The following is a 20,092-nucleotide window of genomic DNA, read 5'->3' as shown; positions in this document are numbered from 1 at the left end:
ATTGAAGAAAGTAGGGAAAACCACTAGACCTTTCAGGTATGACCTAAATCAAATTCCTTACAATTATATAGTAGAAGTGACAAATAGATTCAAGAAATTAGATCTGAGAGACAGAGTGCCTGAAGAACTATGAACAAAAGTTTGTAACACTGTACAGGAGGTGGTGATCAAACCACACCCAAGAAAAAGAAATGCAAAAATGCATAGGAATCAGAGGTCAAATTGCCAACATCTGTTGGATCAAAGAAAAGGCAAGAGAATTCCAGAAATACATCTGCTTCATTGACTATGCTAAAGCCTTGAATGTGGATCACAACAACAAACTGGAAAATTCTTAAAGAGATGGGAATACCAGATCACCTTACCTGCCTCCTGAGAAATCTGTATGCCGGTCAAGAAGCAACAGTTAGAACTGGACATGGAACAGTGGACTGGTTCCAAATTGGGAAAAGAGTACATCAAGGCTGTATATTGTCATGTTGCTTATTTAACTTATAGAGTACATCATGCAAAATGTTGGGCTGGATGAAGCAGAAGTTGGAATCAAGATTGCTGAGAGAAATATCAATAACCTCAGATATGCAGATGACACCATCCTTATGGCAGAAAGAGAAGAGGAACTAAAGAGCCTCTTGTTGAAAGTGAAAGAGGAGAATGAAAAAGCTGGCTTAAAACTCAATATTCAGAAAACAAAGATCTTGGCATCCAGTCCCACCACTTCATGGCAAATAAATGGAGAAACAATGGAAACAGTGACAGTGGAAACAGTTTATTTTCTTGGGCTCCAAAATCACTGCAGATGGTGACTGCAGCCATGAAATTAAAAAACGCTTGCTCCTTGGAAGAAAAGCTATGACCAACGTAGACAGCATATTAAAAAGCAGAGACATTACTTTGCCAACAATGGTCCGTCTAGTCAAAGCTATGGTTTTTCCAGTAGTCATGTATGGATGTGAGAGTTGGACCATAAAGAAAGCTGAGTGCTGAAGATTTGATGCTTGTGAACTGTGGTGTTGAGGAAACTCTTGAAAGTCCCTTGGACTGTAAGGATTTCAAACCAGTGAATTAATCCTGGAATATTCATTGGAAGGATGGATGCTGAAGCTGAAGCTCCAATACTTTGGCCACTCATGTGAAGAGCTGACTCCTTAGAAAACACCTTGATGCTGGGAAAGATTGAAGGCAGGAGGAGAAGGGGACAACAGAGAATGAGATGGTTGGATGGCATCACCGACTGGATAGACATGAGTTTGAGCAAGCTCTGGGAGTTGGTGATAGACAGGGAAGCCTGGCGTGCTGCAGTCAGTGGGGTCACAAATATTTGGACACGACTGAGTGACTGAACTTCTGTTGATTACCGCCCACTTTCAGTACAAAGCCATAGTCTCTGACTTCATGGAAACCTTCTTGACCTTAATTGTGGAGATCATTCAGTCCTACTAAGACTGGGATATTCACTCAATCTCCCACACTTATAGCAACAGTCCTGTAATAGAGTCTACCCAAAGCTCACCCTGCTGTGAATTTTAGGAGGCAATGGTTTTATGCAAATATGATTAAACTACCATTGCTCTGTCCATCTGTTGCTTCATCCCAGAGTACATAAATTTATTATTTCAGTATCTTAGCCTGATTATTCACCAGTTTTCAGGGTTTCTGAAGTTACCATAGGCTTCTAGTTAATGAGATTATATTATTTTCTTTGTCTTGAATGAAAATGTTCTGTGATTCACAACCTGAATACCCTAAGCTGCTTCTCATAAATCTAATTTCCACCATTTCCATCAAGCTTCTAATATGTCTGAATTGCTGTATTTCCTTGGAAAACTGTATTACAATTAGCCTCAAAAAGCCAAATGTCAGCATTCTATTAAAAAGCAAAATTCTACCACCACCTCGTATGTTACTTGGGAATTTTGTGATGCGATATTTTCATGAAATAGAAGTAAGTAGTTAACTAAGACAGAAAGTATTTTGTATTTTTGTCTATGTATCCTTAATTGTTTGAATTCAGTGAGTTTGGGGCTCACCAATTAGTATTTTATGGCCAAGACACAATGAATGATATGAGAAATCAATGTCATGTCATTCTACTAGTTAGGACTCTTTCAATTGCTAGTGATAAATCCCCATATCAAACCAATTAGCAAAATAGATTTTTCACTAGCTTATGTAAACAAAAAGCCCATAGGTTTCTGCCTTCAAGCACAGTGGGATCCAGTTGCTCATATATGGTTCTCACTCCTCCTATCTTGGAAAGATCTTCTAGGCACAATGAATAGCAGCCCCAAAGCCCACATCCTGCTATCTTAGCAATGCCTACAGAAAGAAAGAAACTCTCTCAATAGCTCTCTGTTTTCTCTTTGTTCAGACTTGGCAATTTTCATTGTCAACTCTTGACAACTCATTGACAACTCTTCCTGAACTAAGCACTATGGTCAGGGAAATGAGGTGCTCAAATTAGGCCTGGCCCATGTGTCCTCGTTTGTATCTGAAGGATGGAGTCATCTATGCTCAAATTATGTGCCATGGGTTCTCCTTAGCAATGGAAAGAGTTTGTCAACAGATATGATGAACAGATTATTTCTACAATTTTCAAGAAGATGATAATGTTCTCAAAGACATATCTACATGGTACTGTAAAATACAAAATCAAATATAATCAAGTGCCACATGTAGAAGTCAAACTGCATTTATGCCACAGATTGTCAGACATCTCTCTTGGAGAAAGACATCAAGAAAAACATTCAGAGGCAGTAAGGTTACATTAATCTTGCATCCTTCCTTGCTATTCATACTATGTGTGAGTGAGTGCTCAGTCACTGCAGTCATGTCTGACTCTTTGCGACCCTATGGCATGGAGCTTCTCCAGGCAAGAATATTGGAGTGGGTTGCCATGCCCTTCTCTGGGGGATTGTCCTGACCCAGGGATTGAACCCTCATCTCTTACATCTCCTGCATTGGTGGGTGGGTTCTTTACCACAGCCGCCACCTACTGCCAGGTCAAATTTCCTAAAGCACTGCCAAAAAGCCTTTGGTAGCTCCTCAGTACTTACATACTAAGGCACAAGCAACTTAGTCTGAAGATAAACTATGCAAATTCAGTACAAAGTACACATGGCTTATGATCTTGAATGAAATATTTAGTCTCTTTAACTCTCGCTTTATTCATTTTATACAATGCCTATTTCAATGGATATTGAAGAATTACATGAGCCTATCACAGTATCTGACTCATAGTATACACTCAGTGAGTAAAGGAAGTATGGCCATTAGCTGTATGTTGTTCAGTCACTAAGTCATGTCTGACTCTTTGCAACCCCATGGACTGTAGCACAGTAGGCTCCTCTGTCCACCACTATCTCCTGGAATTTGCTCAAAGTCATTCTCATTGAGTAGGTGATGATATTAATAACTAACCATCTTATCTTCTGCTGTCCCCTTCTCCTTTTGTCTTCAATCTTTCCCAGCATCAGGATCTTTTCCAGTGAGTCAGCTCTTTGCATCAAGCGGCCAAAATATTGGAGCTTCAGCTTCAATATCAGTCCTTCCAATGAATATTCAGGGTTGATTTCCCTTAGGATTGACAGGTTTGATTTCCTTGCAGTCCAAGGGACTCTCAAGAGTCTTCTCCAACACCACAGTTTGAATGCTTCCATTTTTTGACACTCAGCCTTCTTCATGGTTCAATTCTCACATTCATACATGACAACTGGAAAAAACATAGCTTTGACTATACATTTTTATTGTTTTTAACAAAATAACATCTCTGCTTTACAGTACCCTAAGTTTGCCATAGGTTTTCTTCCAAGGAGCAAGCATCCTTTAATTTCATCACTGAAGTCACTGTCCACAGTGATTTTGGAGCCCAAGAAAACAAAATGTGTCACTGCTTCCACTTTTCCCCTTCTATTTGACAAGAAATAATGGGACTGGATGCCATGATCTTAGTTTTTTTAACGTTGAGTTACAAGCCAGATTTTTCACTCTCCTCTTTCATCCTAATGAAGAGGCTCTTTCATTCATCTCTTTCGGCCATGAGAGTGATATCATCTATATACCTGAGGTTGTTGATAATTTTCCTGGAAATCTTGATTCCAGCTTGTGATTCATCTAGTTCAGCATTTCGCATGATATACTCTACATGTAAGTTAAGCAGGGAGACAATATACAGCCTTGTCATGCTTCTTTCCCAATTTTGAACCAGTCTGTTGTTCCATGTCCCTTCTGTTTTCTTTTGACCCATATACAGATTTCTCAGGAAGCAGGTAAGGTGGTCTGGGACTCCCACATTTTAGAGAATTTTTCAGTTTGTTGTGATCTGCACAATCAAAAGCTTTAGCATAGTCAGTGAAGCAAAAGTAGATTTTTTTTTGGAACCGCCTGCTTTCTCCATGGTCCCATGAATTTTGGTATTTTGAACTCTGGTTCCTCTGCCTTTTTTGTAAATCCATCTTGTACATCTGGAAGTTCTCAGCTCACATACTGCTGAAGCCTAGCTTGAAGGATTTCACATGCTAACCTTGCTAGCATGTGAAATGAGCACAATTGTACGGTAGTTTGAACGTTCTTAAGCATCGCCTTTCTTTGGGATTGGAATGAAAATTGACCTTTTTCAGTCCTGTGTCCACTGCTGAGTTTTCCATATTTAATGGTATATTGAGTGTAGCATTTTTACAGCATCATCTTTCAGGATTTAAAATAGCTCAGCTGGAATTCTGTTTAGCTTTGTTCATAGTAATGCTTCCTAATGCCTATGTGACTTCACACTCCAGGATGTCCAGCTCTAGGTAAGTGACCACACCATCATGATTATCTCAGTAATTAATACCTTGCTCATATTCCTCTGAAGGAACAGCCTTCTTCTCATCAATCTCTTATCAGATCTTCCCAATGCAAGAAACACTCAGTGTACTCTACTTAAAGAAAGAGACTCTGGCTATTTAATAAGCTGATGGTTCCTTAGAGCTTAGAACTATACCTGTAACATAATAAGTGCTCAGTACTCATCTGTTGACTGACTGACTGAGTGAATGAATGTCCTACCTTATCTCCCACCTCAAATAGTGAACTCATTGAGGAGATGATCCCCATTCAATGCATTTTTATATTATCTGCAATTCCTAGTTCCGAGTCTGGAACACATAAATATTTGTTATATGAATGACTGAATAGATGAAAACCAAATATTTGCCTCAGTTCTTCATTTTCCCTTCTCAAATTCTAATATAATGAATATTTTTAACTGCAATCATAATCATCATTCTTTGCACTTTAAGCTCCTTATTTAGAGGAAAAAAATGCTACATATAATATGCCTTCATATTCTACCAACCAGACATACAAACTAAAATTAAAAGCATAAGGAGTGACATGTATGTTATTCAATGGCATTAAAAATGTAAAGACTGCTCAGTGATTTGAAGTGCTTTTTCTTAAATCTGCTTGCTTTTCAATCCTAGACAATTGAATAGTAAATAGCATGCATTTAATAATACATTTCTGAAGTCAGAGCCTATTATTGAATGATCAATGAAATGTGCCTTTTAATATATATGCAGGACTGATATAATCAACTTTTAAATGAATTCCTAGACTGCAGCAGAAAGTTTTATAAATTCCAAATAGTGAGATTTTTATGAAAGTTATTAGCACACTTGTTCAACAAAGAACTTACGCCATTTCCTGGGATTTTTAAACTGTTTTAACAAGGCAACAGTTACAAAAAGACTTAAACCTAAACTTTATTGGTGATATAATAGAACAAAGATCTATTTAGCCATTTCTTAAGTCATTCCCCAAGCACTTGCATATTGCATAAGCATGATAAAATAAAGAAGAGATGACTTGTTTTTTCCAAATCCTAATGGGACTGTGCACTTGAACATGATTTGAGCCCATGTTAGTGAATTTTCTAATGGAAAAATATGACCTCCCACCTTTGAAAATTAAATGACCCTTTGGAGACTTTGCTAACATTAAATGATCCATACAAAACATCTTGATGTATTAATATATGAATCAAAAACATCTGTATCATATTTGGCTTAAAATATGCATTGATTTGAAAATAACGTGGAAAGTTTTTGTAAAAATGTGTTCTTTTGTAGAAGACTGTCAAGCATTAAATACATTTTTGATACTATTCTAAAATTTAATTCACTTGTTTGAAATAATGCTCAAAGAAGTCTATCTTTCTGATATAGGACTACATAGAATCTTCCAGCAAAGGGTTTTGACCTGAGATCATCTGACTCAGGGGCTTCCCAGGTGGCTCAGTGGTAAAGAATATGCCTGCCAATTCAGGAGATGTGGGTTCAATCCCTGAGTCAAGAAGATCCCCTGGAGAAGGGAATGGAAACCCACTCCAGTATTCTTGCCTGGAAAAAAATCCAAAGGATAGACAAGCCTGGTGGCCTATAGTCTATGGGGGTCACAGGAGTTCAGACACAACTGAGGGACTAAACAACAGCAATTGACTCAGAGTTGGCTTATTAAGGAAACCCCTGAAGTTTTGTTCAAAATTCCATGTGTATTTGTAGACATGTCTTTATTTAAATTGTGTTCAAAGTTTTGTGGCTCTATGTGGACATGTCTTTATCTATGGTAGAGTTTCTCAGTCTTGGAATTATTGACATTTTGAGCCAGATAATCTATGCTATAGCAACTATCCTATACGCTATTTGATGTTCAGCATTATTCCTGCCTCTACCCATAAGATGCCACCAGTATAACCTCAGTCATGATTATCAAAAATATCTCCAGACATTACAATGTCCCTGGAGAACCACTCATCTATATGGTCCACTGCTCTCTTCACGTTTCCAAACTGATTTCAGTGAGGCAAAAGTGAGCCAAGAGCTAGAGGCTAGAAGCTATCTTTCCCTGGATCTTTACCCCCAGTGAAAAATGCATTTCTCATGGAGGCAAAATTGTACATGCAGGTACAAAGTTTATTATTAGATATCTAATATCTAATAGCACAACAGCAAGTGGGAGAGCACATCGACAAATAGTTTGTCTAGTTAAGATGAAAGCATGGCAGAGCTGTCCACCTGGAGTGAAAGAGTGTAATTAAGTGTACGTAATTTACTTACATACCTCACTCATGAATATAGTAAGAGTGTGAAGAGCAAGATGCAGTAAAGAGTCTGGAGTGAGGAGATGGTTAGATTGAGAATAAAGCAGGGATAATTTCACATAGACCTGTGAATGTCCTGTTAAAGAATTTAAGCTTCATTCTAAAAGCAATGGGAATCTTCAGCTCCTTCACCTCTTTATCATTAATGACCTTTCTCTCCATCCTAGCAGCCACCTATCCACATGGTTCCAACCTAGATCTCATAAGTACTAGAAACCTCATTATTTCTAAATTTTTTTAGGACACAAATTTATGTTTACCAAAGGGAAAAGAAGGGTAGGGTGGGATAAATTGGGAGTCTGGGATTGACAGGGACACACTAACAGATTAACAAGAAGGATCCACTGTGTAGTACAGGGATCTCTGCTCAATATTCTTATAATAAGACAATATTACAGCATCACACTTCCCAGTCACCAGATCTCTTGTTTCTATATTCCCAAGATAACGACCTATACTGGAAGGTAAGCTATGACAAATCTAGACACACATTAAAAAGCAAAGACATCACTTTGCCCACAAAGGTCCATATAGTCAAAGTCATGGTTTTTCAGTAATCATATACAGATGGGAGAGTTGGACCATAAAGAAGGTTGAAGGCAAAAGAATTAATGTTTTCAAATTTTGGTTACGGAGAAGACTTGAGAGTCCCTTGGAATGCAAGGAGATCAAACCAGTCAATCCTAAAGGAAATCAACTCTGAATATTCATTGGAAGGACTGATGCTGAAGCTGAAGCTCCAGCACTTTGGCCATCTGATGTGAAGAACCAACTCATTGAAAAAGACCCTGGTGCTGGGAAAGATCGACGGCAAGAGGAGTAGAGGGTGGCAGAGGATGAGATGGTTAGGTAGCATCACCAACTCAGTGGACGTGAATTTGAGCAAACTTGGGAGATAGTGAAGACAGAGGAGCCTGGCATGCTGCAGTATATGGGGTCGCAAAGAGTTGGACATGACTTAGGGACTGAACAACAATAACAACAAAGACCCCCACTACGTCGATCCCACCACTTTCTAACAGCCAGTCTCTGCCCTCAGCCCTTTCCTCAGCCCATCCCTCATCTAGCATAGATCATGGTCAACCATCATAACCACACTCTTTCCAAAGACCCTGAGCTCTCTTATTCTTTTCTCCCTCCATACTACACTCTTGTCAAAACCCTGATTGTTAATCTGCCTTCCTCATACATGCACTGGCATCTGAAAATTGGTAAAGAAAAATTATATGTGTACACTTACTAGTTTCTCTTTAAATTCATAACACGGACTGAAACTCAGGAGGACCCTTGGGGTCCTCAAGGTGTAAACACTTTCTGTGGTGTCCCCTGCCCTGTTTATTGTTTGTAGGAAATAGGTTTCATTCATCCTCCTAGACCTTCCTGAATACCACAGGGCAGAATCAAACAGTAATTGGAGAAGGGAGGGAATGCAGAACAAAGGAGGAGCAATCAAGAAACAATAGTCAGTATTAAAGCAGGATGCTGGTTCCCTCTCAAGGACCATACAGAACAAAATCTTTGAGTTCTTCTAAAGGATCAACCCCCATCGAGATGGAGAATGGTTCAGTTCAGTTTAGTTCAGTCACATAGTCATGTCTGACTCTTTGCGACCCCATGAATCGCAGCACGCCAGGCCTCCCTGTCCATCACCAACTCCCGGATTTCACCCAAACTCATGTCCATTGAGTCGGTGATGCCATCCAGCCATCTCATCCTCTGTTGTTCCCTTCTCCTCCTGCCCCCAATCCCTCCCAGCATCAGTCTTTTCCAATGAGTCAGCTCTTCGAATCAGGTGGCCTCAAGTCAGACCAAATGTGGGAACAAGCAAGATGATTGGCCAGAGACAACGTGGAAACTAACCCCATTACCATTAAACCTGAGGCTGTGAGCCATGTGGCAGAGCACTTCTCCCGCTGCTCTCTGTCTAGGCGCACCTTCCCAGTAAATTCTTTTGCTTTGTCAGGATGTGTTTTCCTTGAACAATTCATTTCCAAGTGTTAGACAAGAGCCCACTCTCGGACCTTGAAAGGGTCCCACGTACCTACACAGATATGCCTCTTCACTGCTCTTCTCTGTGAGTCCAGTGGAGAAAGTGCTCTCCCCTCCTGAAGGAAGGCCCCTCTTCTACCCATGGCCCTTTATCCAAACCCTCTTGCTGTCATCAAGACTGTCTCCTTCCTTCCCTTTCCTACATTGTCAACATTCCCTCTCAACTGTAGCACTCCACTGTTACCCTGATATTCTCTAGTAGCTCTGACTTAAAAGAAAGGGACCTCACTTCATTGTATATGCCCCTCCACACTCCACACTGTCTTTTCATCCCCATCACAGCAAAACTGCTTCAAACTTTTTCTCTCTTTGAAACTGGATAGGACCCTGCAGGACCCTCGTGGGTACAAAACCCTTTCCATGTCCCCTGTTTCTTGTTTGTAGGAAAAAGGCTTCAGCCTTCCAGAACTTCACTGAGTTCAGGAGGGAAGATTCAAACAGTTACTAATCAGGAGAGCAAGGGAATATAGAAACAAAGGAAAGGCAGTCAAGAAACGGAGAATCAATTGTACAGCCATGGGGAAGTGGCCTGATTCCTCCTCAGGGGACGTGAATAGCAGTCTGATACTGGTTCTTACACAGGAGTTGGGGCCCCCTCCAGGAGGAGGATTGTAACTTCAGGCTGAGCACAAGTATGTGGACCCTAGACTGGCTGGAATAAGATGGCTGGAGACTGAGATTCCTACATTACCCTGTCACCTCCTCACCTACCAATCAGAAGAAAGTCACAAACCCTGCAGCTCTCACCCCAGATTTTGCTGTTAAAAACCATTCCCTGAAAACTATAGGAGAGTTCAGGTTTTTTTGAGTCACAAGGGGCCTGATTTTCCTTGTATGGCCCTTGCAATAAACCTTTCTCTGCTCCAAACATTTAAGGTTTTGTTTGGCCTCACTATGACAACAAAGCTGGGTTTGGCAACATATTCAGTGGGCTGCGGTCACTTTCAGTTACATTTAAAACTACTTTTGTCAATGTCATTTTCATTCTCTGTTGTCAGATGCAAAGAACTTTTCTCTGTCCTTATCTTACCTCTCAGAAGTACTTGCGGAGGCGGTTAGCCTTCTCTTCCTTGCAATAATCTTCTCTTGGCTTCCTGACACAACGCATTCTTTCACCTCCTCTTACCTCAGTGCCTACTCCTTCTCACAACAGGCTATTGCCTTCACAAACTTTTTGCTGGCATTCTTCACAGTTACTCCACGGCCGTCTTGTGTTTTCTCTCTATACTCCTCCCACCCCGTAGTTTCCCACCACCTATATTTTGACCTGTAATTGGTATCTCCAGTATAGACGTCACCTCTCAAGCCCAGTTTCCTATAACCACCTTCAGACAATGTTCATTGAATGACTCATCAGCTTCATGAGCCCATAATTGAATTGCCAGTCCAAACTCGTTCCCCATACTTTCACCATCTTAGTAAATGTCTTCATTGTTCATCTCCCTGCTTAACCCACAGACCTCAAAATCTTCATGACCTCTTCATTTCCATCATTCATCACATTTAATCCATCGGAAAGTCCCACTGACTCTAGTTTCACTACCTATTTCAAATATATTAATTTCTTTCCATTTATAATGCCATCAGAAAAAAAAATCCCATTAGGACATCTTATCCACTGGTGGTGCAGTGGATAAGGATCTACCTGCCAATATGGGAGACACAGGTTTGATCCCTGGTCCCAGAAGATTCCACATGCCACAGAGCAACTAAGCCCATGCACAATTATTGAGCCTGCACTCTAAAGCCCATGAACTATAACTACCAAACCCACTTGCTGCAACTACTGAAGCCTGGATGCTCTAGGGTCCATGCTGCTGCTGCTGCTGCTAAGTCACTTCAGTCGTGTCTGACTCTGTGTGACCCCATAGATGGCGGCCCACCAAGCTCCCATCCCTGGGATTCTCCAGGCAAGAACACTGGAGTGGGTTGCCATTTCCTTCTCCAATGCATGAAAATGAAAAGTGAAAGTGAAGTCGCTCAGTTGTGTCCTACTCTTTGTGACCCCATGGATTGCAGCCCACCAGGCTCCTCCATCCACGGGGTTTTCCAGGCAAGAGTACTGGAGTGGGGTGTCATTGCCTTCTCCTCTAGGGCCCATAGTCTGCAACTATTGAGCCTGTATGTTGCAATTACTGAGCCAGTGTGCTGCAGCTACTGAAATCCACATGCTCTAGGGCCTGTGAGCTGCAACAAGAGAAGCCTGTGCACTGAAATGAAGAGTAGCTCCCGCTCACTGTAACCAGAGAAAGCCTGTGAAAAGAATGAAGACCCAACGTAGCCAATAATAATAATAAAATAAATAAAATGCCATTAGCTTTGTTCATACCACCATCATTTCTTCATTTCCCATTTAGTCTACTAAATAGCCTTTTCCTTCCTTCCTTTTTCCCCTCCCTCTCTTCCTTTATTCCTTCCTTTCCTCCTTCCTTCTTCAATTACAGGGCAAGAGCTCATGTGCCCACAGCGCAGAAAGTCAAACTCTGACAGCAGATGTTTGCAGCTAAATTATTTGCAGGGAGTCAAGCAAGGAGAATGGGCAGCTCATGTTCAGGATACTTGAATGCCGCAATGGCTTTCAGACAAAGGTGTTTAAAGACACAGTTAAGGGAGAGGTTAGTAGCATGTGTGATCATAACGTGTATTCATCATCCTCCACCTGGTTGAGGGGAGAGGATCCTATTTCCTACAGAACAACTCAAAGATATGCATCTAGATTGTTATATATATATATATATATATATATATATATATATATATATTCAGGAGGAACTAGGAGTCCTGTGACCCTATTGTCCTAATCATTAACTGCTTGAACCTGCTCTTTGGAACTCAGGGAAAGTCTAGGAGACTAAAGCCTTTTTTTTAAAATAAAAACAAGAAACAGGGAACACAGAGGGGCTTTTGTACTTGGGAAGGACCCATAGGGTCCTTTTTCACTGATAGTCTACCATATTAAGGGAACAGGGGCAAAACAAGAAGGGAATAAAGTTATAAATAGATTAATCATAGACTCAGCAAGGGAACTCAGTTTTAGGGGGATGACTCTGTTTAACTTCCTCTCTTTCTTTCTCTCTTTCTCCCTTTCTTTCCTTCTTCCTTCCTTCCTCCCTTCCTCTTTCTGCCTACTTTTTAATCTCTTGCCTATCACTTCCCATTCCATTCTCCATACACAAGAAAGTGACTTTTAAAAAGTAATCATTCCTTCACTCTTCCATAGCTTCTGTTGCACTTAGAATGCTGCTTAACACGTCTTATACAACTCATCTTGATCTAGCCCCTGCCCAATTCTACATACTTTTCCCCTCTGCAGTGCTTGTGTCCATATATTCTACCCCAGTTCCTCAAACACAGCTTGTTCTTCTGCTTCAAAGCACTTGCACATCATCTTTCCCCTGCCAAGAACCTTTCTCCCATCATTTTTTGCACATCTAACTTTTTCTTATCTTTCACAATGTACCTGGAATGTTACCACTCCGGGTAAAGTCTGTGCCATCTCTATTTTGTTTCCTTTCTAGAACTTATTATAATTTACTCTTTTTTATTGACTTAGATTGTTCAGTGAAACTGAATATAAGCTGTGTGGGTAATGACCACATTTAACTTGCTCACCATGATATTCTTATAGTCTAGGACAGAGACTTGCAAACACATAGTTTTTTGGGTTTTTTTTTTTTTTTGATAAATTAAATAAGCAATCAGTGACATACCTGGAGGGGGGTGACATGCTAAAATTTATATTTTAGGGAAGTGTCTCTTTACTGAGGGGAATCTTCCCTCCCCCAGGGACATTTGGATATTTTTTATTGTCATGACTTGGGGAGGAGGAGGATTTGCTAGTAGGTAGAGACTGGGGCTACTGGTGGCATCCTATAAGGTCCTGCACAGCAATGAATGATCTAGCCCCAAATGCTCATAGTGCTAGGTGACAGATCTTGTTTTAGAGAGATCAAAGTAAAATGTGAAGAACAGATTACTGCTAGTTAGTCTCTTCCTTGGTTGGCAAAGGAGAGACAAATTATAAGCTTATTCCAGGTAAGAGAGGATGTCCTATACTGGAACAAAGAATGTGGTATGGAGAGAAGTAAATACATGTTTAGGATGTTTGGATATAGGGTACATGTTTGGAGTTGGTTGTACTTTGAGAGAGAGAGTCAGGTAGACAGAAAAAGACATCCAGGGTTACTCGCAGGCTTCTCATTTAGATGTCTAGATAAAAGCAGTGCATTCATTGAGTCTGAAGCTGAGCTCACTTGGAGAGGAAGATGCAATTGGTCTTCAATGAAACATGAAGTTAACAAATAGTTTGGAACTCATAATTCAAACTTAATTCCATTGCTGAAATAAAAGTAAAAAAAATAAACCCTAAGATGTAAATTCTCAAAGATAAGTCAAGACAAATCTTACAAAGGAGAAAAAATATGGCATAAATAAGTAGCATACAGTCTAGTTACTATAGACATTTCACACCAGGGAAGAAGAGAGAATAACATGAAATTAGGCAAAAAGGAATAAAATCTTCAGAAATGCAGTGATTCAAAATACCTAGAGAAAATCATTGAGATCATACAATAAAACAGAAATTGAACTTAAAATAAATGAAGATGATAAAGACAGGAAAAAACCTTTAAAGTGAACGTATAATCCCTTTTTGTAACCAAGCAGGACCTTATGGAACCTTCCCAGGGCAGGCCACTCCCCCATATCCTCTGCTGTAGCTCCTCTCTGAAGCACCCAGATGACTCATGCATATTTCCTGAGTTCTTCAGATGCTAAAAACCACCATCAAATGGAAGAAATGAACTACTTGATGATTATAAGCCCCCAGACCTTCTGGTGTCAAAGAGTTGATAATGTTAACTGCCTTATTACCTTAACATTAACAATCAGAGAATTGTGCACAAGCTGATCACATACCCTGGGATACCCCTCTCCAGTCCTTGCCTTTAAAAAGGCCTTCCTGATACCCTTCAGGTAGTTGGGTGGTTTGGGGGAGGGGGGAATGACCTCCAGGTCCCACTCCCTTCTCCTGGCATGGTCCTACAATAAATAAACCTTTCTCTGCTCCAAACTCTGATATTTCGGTTTGTTTGGCCTCCCCTGTATATAGGGCACATGAATTTTATTAGCTAACTCTTTTAGTACAAGTGAGCAATTAAATGGCCAGTTGTAATACTTACATGAAAGGAATTTAAAAGTTTTATATATATATATATATATAGATAGATAGATCACTGGCTCAATGGACGTGAGTCTGACTGAACTCTGGGAGTTGGTGATGGACAGGGAGGCCTAGCGTGCTGCGATTCATGGGGTCACAGAGTTGGACCCGACTGAGCGACTGATCTGATCTGATCTGATATATATATATATAAAGAGAGAGAGAAAGAGAGAGAAGACAATCATATCCTATTTAAAATAATGGTGTTAGGGCTTCTGATTTGATGTTTATGACTTGAGTTTCTTCATTATAAAGAAGATTTGTATATTCACAGACCCACAATATAAAAATACAGTTTTGACCAAAAGAAACTACTTTAAACACTCATCTCACTCACTAGTAAAGTAATGCTTAAAATTCTCCAAGCCAGGAGGGAGGAGGATTCAGGATGGGGAACACATGTATACCTGTGGCGGATTCATTTTGATATTTGGCAAAACCAATACAATATTGTAAAGTTTAAAAATAAAATAAAATTTTAAAAAAAGGAAAAAAATAAAATAAAATAATGCATCCATGAACTCTTAAATAGGGATGGATTTGTGGAACAGTTCCAGAGTACTAGGATATAACTTGACTATTATGTTAGTAATTGAAATTTAAAGGTATACCCTTCGCTGATTCATGTGAATGTATGGCAAAAACCACCACAATATTGTAAAGTAATTAGCCTCCAATTAAAATAAATAATAGAAAAAAGAAATTTAAAGGTAAAAAAAAAAAAAATTATCCAAGCCAGGCTTCAGCAATACATGAACCGTGAACTTCCTGATGTTCAAGCTGGTTTTAGAAAAGGCAGAGGAACCAGAGATCAAATTGCCAACATCTGCTGGATCATCGAAAAAGCAAGAGAGTTCCAGAAAAACATCTATTTCTGCTTTATTGACTATGCCAAAGCCTTTGACTGTGTGCATCACAATAAACTGTGCAAAATTCTGAAAGAGATAGGCATACCAAACTACCTGACCTGCCTCTTGAGAAACGTGTATGCAGGTCAGGAAGCAACACTTAGAACAGGACCTGGAACAACAGACTGGTTCCAAATAGGAAAAGGAGAACATCAAGGCTGTATGTATATTGTCACCCTGCTTCTTTAACTTATACACAGAGTACATCATGAGAAATGCTGGGCTGGAGGAAGCACAAGCTGGAATCAAGATTGCCAGGAGAAATATCAATAACCTCAGATATGCAGATGACACCATCCTTATAGCAGAAAGTGAAGAAGAACTAAAGAGCCTCTTGATGAAAGTGAAAGAGGAGAGTGAAAAAATTGGCTTAGAACTCAACATTTGGAAAACTGAGATCATGGCATCTGGTCCCATCACTTCATGGCAGATAGATGGGGAAACAGTGGAAACAGTGGCTGACTATATTTTGGGGGGCTCCAAGATCACTGCAGATGATGATTGCAGCCATGAAATTAAAAGACGCTTACTCCTTGGAAGGAAAGTTACGACCAACCGAGACAGCATATTAAAAAGCAGAGACATTACTTTGCCAAGAATGGTCCGTCTAGTCAAGGCTATGGTTTTCCTCTGGTCGTGTATGGATGTGAGAGTTGGACTGTGAAGAAAGCTGAGCGCTGAAGAATTGATGCTTTTGAACTGTGGTGTTAGAGAAGACTCTTGAGAGTCCCTTGGACTGCAAGGAGATCCAACCAGTCCATCCTAAAGATCAGTCCTGGGTGCTCATTGGAAGGACTGATGTTGAGGCTGAAAAGCCAATACCTTGGCCACTTGATGTGAAGAGCTGATTCATTGGAAAAGACCCTGATGCTGGGAAAGATTGAGGGCAGCAGGAGAAGGGGATGACAGAGGATGAGATAGTTGGATGGCATCATTGACTCAATGGACATGGGTTTGGGTGGACTCCGGGAGTTGGGTGATAGACAGGGAGGCCTGGCATGCTGCAGTCCATGGGGTCGCAAAGAGTCGGACATGACTGAGTGACTGAACTTAACTGAATTGAATTGTAAAAGACTAGGATATTTTAAAATACTGGTTGTGGCAGGCTGAGAAATGCTCCCCACAAGGATATCAGATCCTGATTCCTGGCATTTGTAAATTTCACCTTATATGGAAAAGGGGTCTTTGTAGATGTAATTGACTTAGGGATCTTGAGACTGGGAGGTTATCCTGAATTATGGTTACCCTAAATGCAATCACATGTAATCTTACAATCAGGAGGCAGAGGAGATCTGACACAGTCAGAAGTTGAGAAAACACAGACAAGACAAGGTCACATGACCATGGAGGAAGATGAGAGTGGTACAGTCACAAGCTAAGGAAAGCTGGGAGGCAGCAAAAGCTGGAAGGGGGAAGGAACATATTCTCCCCAGACCCTTCAGAAGAATCAAGCCCTGCCAACACTGCTATTTCAGCCTATTAATACTGATTTTGGACTTCTTGCCTCCAATACTATGAAAGAATACATTTCTGCCATTTTAAGATACCAAGTTTGCAGTTATGTCTTATTACAGCAGCCATAGGAATCTAATTTGAAAGTATTTTATATACTTCTATATGTTAAAATATTTATAATATTATCAATATAGAATAGAATGGGATGTAGGTAATATTGTTAAGAACTGAATTGTGTTCCCCACAAAATTCTTACACTGAAGCCCTAACCCCCAAGGTAACTATATTTGGAGATGAAGTAAACTAAAGTTAAATGAGGCCATTAAGTGGCAGCGGTGGGGTAGGAGGGTTGGTTTAATGCAATAGGATGTATCATTATGGGCTTCCCTGGTGGCTCAGCTGGTAAATAATCTACATGCAATGCGGGAGACCTGGGTTTGAGCCCTGGGTTGGGAAGACTCCCTGGAGAGGGAAAAGGCTTCCCACTCCAGTATTCTGGCCTGGAGAATTCCCTGGACTGTATAGTCCATAGGGTTGCAAAGAGCTGGATACAACTGAGCAACTTTCAAAGTCTTTAAAAAAAAATTATAAGAAAAGGAAGAGTCTCCAGATACTTCTCTCTCCCTGCACACACACAAAAGAAAGGCCCTATGAGCACAAAGTGTGAAGTTGATCATGTACAAGCCAGGAAGAGATGCCCCACCGAAAACCAACACTGCGGGTACTTCCATCTTGAACTTCCAACGTTCAGAATTGTGAGAAAATTCATTTTTGCTGTTTAAGCCATCCAGTGTGGTATTCTGTCATGATAGCCTAAGCTGTCTAATACAAATATTCTTTCTAATTTGCCTTTATCAGAAAGCTATTATTATGTTACAAATTGCTTACATATTCCTTCATAAATTGAGTTTGTGCTCAGTTATACAATTCAAGAAGAAAAAGACTGTATTTCAGAAAACTACAAGCAGAGACCTTCCTGGTGGTCCAGTGTTTAAGAATCTACCTTCCAATGCAGAGATTGTGGGCTCAGTCCTTGGTGAAGGAACTCGATCCCATATGCCGCAGAGCAACTAAGCCCGCATGCCCCAACTACTGAGCCTGTGCACTCTACAGCCCACGCCACAACTAGTGAGAAGCCCATGCACTGCAACTAGAGAAGCCCTCACACAGCAATGAAAAATCCTGCACCAAGACCCAATGCAGCCAGGTAAATAAGTAGATACAAATGAAAACTACAAGCATTTCACACTAAGCCTGTCACACTTTGGACATTGTCACAACCATCTCTAAGATGCTGAAGCAGGTGCTCTTCATGCCTCTCTTACTACTCTTTTCCTCATGTATGCATTATTGTCATTTAACAAGACAGCTGTATAAAAGACAAGTGCATGGTGGGGAAAACTGGAGATAAAACTCTTGAATATTATTTAATTTCAAATCAAACCAACAAATATTTATTGTGGAATTACCAAATCCAATCCCAGGCTCCCTGCTAGCTTTTAGTGATGGAAAGAGGAAAAATGCAGACAGGTTTCTTGACCTTATAGAGCTTAAAGTCTATCTAGATTCGTAAGATTAGGAAGACAAAAAATGAATAGGCAATTATAAAGGCAGTACAGGTGTTGGGAAGTAGGAAGTTTATGGTAAGGGGCTGAACCTGGGACAGCATGGAAGACCTGAAGGATAAGTAAGAACATGTAACGAGAAATGTGGGGAGAATAGCAGTAGAGCACCCTGGGATCAGCTTGGGTAAAGATGTGGGAGAGTTATGAGAGCTGAACACACTGAAGTAAATAAAGAAAATTCAGCATGCTTGGAATTTAGGAAAGGAGAAGTGGAGACAGATCAGATCAGTCGCTCAGTCGTGTCCAACTCTTTGCGACCCCATGAACCGCAGCACACCAGGCCTCCCTGTACATCACCAACTCCCGGCGTTCACTCAAACTCACGTCCATCGAGTCAGTGATGCCATCCAACCATCTCATCCTCTGTCGTCCCCTTCTCCTCTTACCCTCAATCCCTCCCAGCATCAGAGTCTTTTCCAGATGAGCGGAAATCTGATTTCAGAGAACACCGTAACTATGAGAGAAAGGTTAGTCTTGACCTGCACTTAAGGAATATCCATGGAAAGATTTTAATGGGTAGAAATGCCCTGAATCAGTTCAGTTCAGTCACTTAGTTGTGTCACACCCTTTGCGACCCCATGGACTGCAGCACGCCAGGCTTCCCTGTCCATCACCAACTCCCAGAGCTTATTCAAACTCATGTCCATTGAGTTGGTGATGCCATCCAATCATCTCATCCTATGTCGTCCCCTTCTCCTCCTGCCCTCAATCTTTCCAAGCATCAGGGTCTTTTCAAATGAGTCAGTTCTTCACATCAGGTGGTCAAAGTATTGGAGTTTCAGCTTCAACATCAGTCCTTCCAATGAATATTCAGAGGACTGATTTCCTTTACGATGGACTGATTGGATCTCCTTGCAGTCCAAGGGACTCTCAAGAGTCTTCTCCAACACCACAGTTCAAAAGCATCAATTCTTCGGTGCTCAGCTTTATAGTCCAACACTTACATCCATACATGACTACTGGAAAAACCATACCTTTGACTAGACGGACCTTTGTTGGCAAAGTAATGTCTCTGCTTTTTAATATGCTGTCTAGGTTGGTCATAACTTTCCTTCCAAGGAGTAAACATCTTTTAATTTCATGGCTGCAATCACCATCTGCAGTGATTTTGGAGCCCAAAACAATAAAGTCTGTCACTGTTTCCCCATCAATTTTCCATGAATTGATGGGACCAGAAGCTGTGATCTGTTTTCTGAATGTTGAGTTTTAGGCCAACTTTTTCACTCTCCTCTTTCACTTTCATCAAGAGGCGCTTTAGTTCCTCTTCACTTTCTGCCATAAGGGTGGTGTCATCTGCATATCTGAGGTTACTGATATTTCTCCAAGCAATCTTGATTCCAGCTTGTGCTTCATCTAGTCCAGCATTTCTCATGATGTACTCTGCATATAAGTTAAAGAAGCACGGTGACAATATACAGCCTTGACGTACTCCTTTTCCTATTTGGAACCAGTCTGTTGTTCCATGTCCAGTTCTAACTGTTGCTTCCTGACCTGCATACAGGTTTCTCAAGAGGCAGGTCAGGTGGTCTGGTATTCCCATCTCTTTAAGAATTTTCCACAATTTGTTGTGAACCACACAGTCAAAGGCTTTGGCATAGTCAATAAAGCAGAAGTAGATGTTTTTCTAGAACTCTCTTGCTTTTTCAACGATCCAGTGAATGTTGGCAATTTGATCTCTGGTTCCTCTGCCTTT

General features: G+C 40.6%; 1 protein-coding gene across 1 annotated transcript in view; it reads right to left on the bottom strand.

Annotated features, from left to right (window-relative positions):
* NELL2 (neural EGFL like 2) overlaps nt 1-10,239 on the bottom strand; it is a 507,676-nt gene extending 497,437 nt beyond the window's left edge. The window contains exon 1 of the mRNA XM_086399811.1: nt 10,221-10,239. The gene's annotated coding sequence lies outside the window, so the exon portion shown is untranslated. The remainder of the gene's footprint in view (nt 1-10,220) is intronic.
* Nucleotides 10,240-20,092: the final 9,853 nt, after the last annotated feature.

The sequence above is a fragment of the Bos grunniens genome, chromosome 5 (genome assembly GCF_055505025.1).
Source record: "Bos grunniens cultivar Pamir isolate PY7600 chromosome 5, Bosgru_T2T1.0, whole genome shotgun sequence".
Lineage (NCBI taxonomy): Eukaryota > Metazoa > Chordata > Mammalia > Artiodactyla > Bovidae > Bos > Bos grunniens.
The sequence above is the reverse complement of the archived record's forward strand: the minus strand, read 5'-3'. Positions and strand labels throughout refer to the sequence as shown.